Source organism: Nelumbo lutea, chromosome 2 (assembly GCF_056320005.1).
Source record: "Nelumbo lutea isolate HS-2025 chromosome 2, American lotus-T2T, whole genome shotgun sequence".
Classification (NCBI taxonomy): domain Eukaryota; kingdom Viridiplantae; phylum Streptophyta; class Magnoliopsida; order Proteales; family Nelumbonaceae; genus Nelumbo; species Nelumbo lutea.
Genome location: NC_142685.1, coordinates 92,756,054 through 92,760,138, shown reverse-complemented (window position 1 = coordinate 92,760,138; position 4,085 = coordinate 92,756,054).

Genomic DNA, 4,085 nt, shown 5'->3' with positions numbered 1-4,085 from the left:
TTGAAAGGGATAAATACTTAAACTACCCTGAGTTTTCTGACAAATTCTTAAATGCCCCTCTAGTTTAATAAATGGCTTAAACACCCTTGGTTCAGCGCAATTAGCGATATTCGAAAATTGGAACCAACGCCATATTCTGCGGAGTCCGGTTTTCCTATGCACGACAACTCTTCCCACACTAGTTCACATCATATCACAATTGTATATGGGGAATATCTCATCCTCTTATATGTTATTATGCACGGGGAGATATTTTCTGCACGGAGGTAGTATTTTGTGGACAGATGTGGGCAGCATCTTTTGAAACTAATACTGTTTTCTGAAAGGCGCTTAAGCCATTTTTTTCAAAAAACATCTTTCTTTTTTTTCTATTTCATACCATTGTTGCCGCTGCCACACAAGTGTTTTTCAATACCATATCAGCAGAGTTGAGATCTTCTGCCAATAAACAGGTTTCAACACTACCAATTTAATCTAACATCGCACGTCTCACCAGGAGAGTAGGGTCTCACCATAAAAGTGGGACCCACCATGTATGAGATGTGCAGTGTAAGATTATGTTGGTAGAGGGTTGGAACGTATTAGCATATTATTGCTAACAATAGTAAAAAGACCAGAAAACACCAAAAAGAGTGTTTTCTTGTACCACACCCTTCCCAATGAATTCACAACTTCACATCTGCGCCCATAAGGAGGCGCCCCACAATGCCCCATAATACATCTCGACCTTATATTGGGAACATCTCCTAATAACAAGTACAGGAGATGATGAGACATTATTAGATGTTCCCAATACAAGGATGTGTTGTAGGGCATTGTGGGGCGCCCCCCTTGTGAGTTGAAGATGTGAACTTCTTCCCAATATCCAAGATTTGGTCTCAAAAAATATTTTTCTAAAAAGCACAATTAAATATCAGGAGTTGTCTAAAAAACGGATTTCAGACATGGCTGGCATTTATATGGCGACATTTTTTTTGAAAAAACAGCATCGATCCTAAACACCAGTATGATGTGTCATTTTCTAATGCATGGTTTGTTTGGTTTCATTGCCATTTTCTAAGAAAACGGCATCACATTGGAGCCGTGTCAGCCATCATATCTGAAAACTTTTTGAAAAAGAAAAAACAACATAAAAATTTGAGGTTTTGAGGGATGGACATATTTAAAAAAAAAACATCACCATTTTTTGAAAAAAAAAATAAAAACAGCTAACCAAACAGCGTATAACAATCCATTTCTTGCCTTTTTTTTTTCAAAAATCTGATATGACTAACATGGCACGGTTTTATCAGAAAATGGCAATGGAAAACACCACCTGAAAAGACCATTTTAGTGTTTTACTCTTTCAACTAACAACACAACTTTCAATTCCAAGATGAATAGTCTACACTTCTCTTCCTTTTAAGCCTTGATTTTCTTTCCTTTTTCTATTATAATTCCAAACATAATTTAGTAATTTCGGTGAAGAAATGAAGAAACTGTATTGATCGAACTAGTGATTGAAGATTAGAGACATTCTAATTTCTAATTAAGGCAAAGAACTCTCAAATGCATAATTTGTGTTGGATCAATTGGAAGAACTACGTCTCCCTCGAAACATTCCATTTTGAACAGATCAATTGGTAAAATTCACCTTGTTGAACAATCACTAGAGCCTGCTGCACCTGGGGACTGGGGTGTAAAAAGCTCCCTACCACCATTGACGACCTGTATGTAAATGGATGGAGGGCGTTGTAAGCTGGTAGCAGCAATATGCAAAGTTTTAAAAACTGACCTGGAACTAGAACTGTTCTAGCCATTGGTTTTTGGGTCGACGGTTGATCACTTGGTTCAAATGGATAGCCCATTACAACTTAAAAAAAATAAAAATAAATAAAATAAAAAATGGTTAAAATTGTTAAATCGGTCAAACAGATTGACTGTTTGGCTTTTTGGATCAGTGGGTTGCTGATCAATTCAATGGTTTTTAGGTAAGGATTGGGTTTAGGTTAAAATGGAATTAGTTACTTGGACAGTTCCCGAGCCAAATGGCCCAACCGTCCAAGTCAATGACAGTTCGAAAACAATGGCAATATGTGATGGGTTGATATGTTTGGTGGGCTGGGATGAATGAACCATAGCCCTGGATATGCAACCCAATATGTGGAGCATATGGCCCTTCCATGAGCCACTTCATTAAGGTGGTGCGGTGGGGTACTTGATAATTCTGACATATTTGAGAAGTCAAATGGCCCAAATTTGACAAGTCAAATAATAGAAATTCATTTTTGTTTTTTAGGGCATTTGAGTTGGAGCGATTATTCAGCTTATGAAACTATGAAAGTGATGTGGAGCGGCTTGCAAATAAATACATGGAGAAATTGGGTAGGAAGAAACTGCCCAAAAAGGAATGAAAGGATGAAAACGTATAGTCCTATAGAAACACTCATAACTTTCTTATTTGTTTCTTTTTTTTTTTTTTTGAGTTTCCTATTCTCAGTAGAGTTCTTATTTGTTTGTTTCCTTTTAGATTAATTAGGAAAGGTGTGTAGGAGTTGTCTTCTTTCCTATTTGTTTCCTTTTCTATTACGAATTGGATTTCTAGTTTGAGTAAGTTTGTAATTCAGGGCCTATAAAAGGGACCCTAAGCCTTTATTTACAAATAGTCAATTTTCAAATACAATTTCTTTAGAGAGTTTCTCTAATTTTCTAGTGTGTTACCAAAGTTTCGACCTAGTGGACTCTAGGTCTTTTTTCTTATCAACATGTAGCTTGCACAATATCAAGCTCAACCATAGCTTCCGTCCTATGTCTGTTTGTATCAAAGCAGGTTATCTTGCCTGTTTCATAAGAGCTCTTTAGTATCATGATGGCTGGTTGCAGAGAAGATGCTCACTCTAACGATGAACATTGAGTAGAAGTTCTATGGGATGCGTTGGAGGCTCAAAAATGTCAAACGAATGAAAGGTTAAATCACACAACCGAATTGTTAGAGGAGATATATATGTACTACACTTACAGGTCTCAGCCTCGGCAATAGAGGACGCGAACATAGAGGTAATGCTCGTGAAAGAAATCAACATGTACAGAGGTGTGCTCCTATTCGTAGGCAACAATGAGTTCAGGAGGATGGTTCTAACGATGAAAGAGAGTTTAAAGAGCCCTACGAAGTGGTCAGGTCATGAAGAGTTAAGGAATACAAGATTAAAGCTGAGATTCCTACTTTCAACGAGAGCCTAGACATTGAAGGTTTTCTTGATTAGTTGTATGAGGTAGAGAAATTCTTCGACGTCATGGCCATAGCAGATGACCGAAAAGTTCCTCCTGTTGCTTACAGATTAAGAGGAGGGGTAGGAGCTTAGTGGCAGCACCATCAATAGAATAGGGTGTTGCAAAGGAAGTGTCCTATATGAGAGTGGCATGGGATGAAACAACTATTTAGAAGCAGATTTCTGCCGACAGATCATGAACAGATTTTGTTCCAACAATTTCATAATTGTGTATAGGGAAAGTGAATGGTGGTAGAATACATACAAGCGTTTCTGAGGATGCAAACCCATTGCAATCTCAAAGAGACAAAAGATTAATAGGCTATCAAATACATCAATGGTCTGAGGTATGCCATACAAGATAATTGGGGATACAGGCTATATGGTTTGTTGATGAAGCCCACAATTTGGCACTCAGAGCAAAGAGGTTGCTAATATGTCAATCAACAAGAAGAACAGAGAATTATAAGTGCATGCAAGGAGAGTCCTAGAAGTCTTCTACCCCCAAGGATAAGCAACCCCAGGTTGCTAATCAAACCCAGCTATCTGGAGCAAAACATAGAAGGACTCAAGTAGAGGATGGCTCGAAACCCCAGGCTGGAGCTTCTATTAGCAGGACCAGCAATAACCCTTATGCCAAGCTAGTGCCTAATGGTCCTTACTACAAGTGTGGTGAGTACGGCGACAGATCCAATGATTGCCTTCTACGGAAGAGTGCTATTCACATGGTAAATAAGCAAGATCAAGAAGAAGACAACCATTATCATGACACAGACCTGAACGAAGGTGAATTCAATGATATGGTCGATGGAGAGGAAGGTGAACCAGTTACTTGTG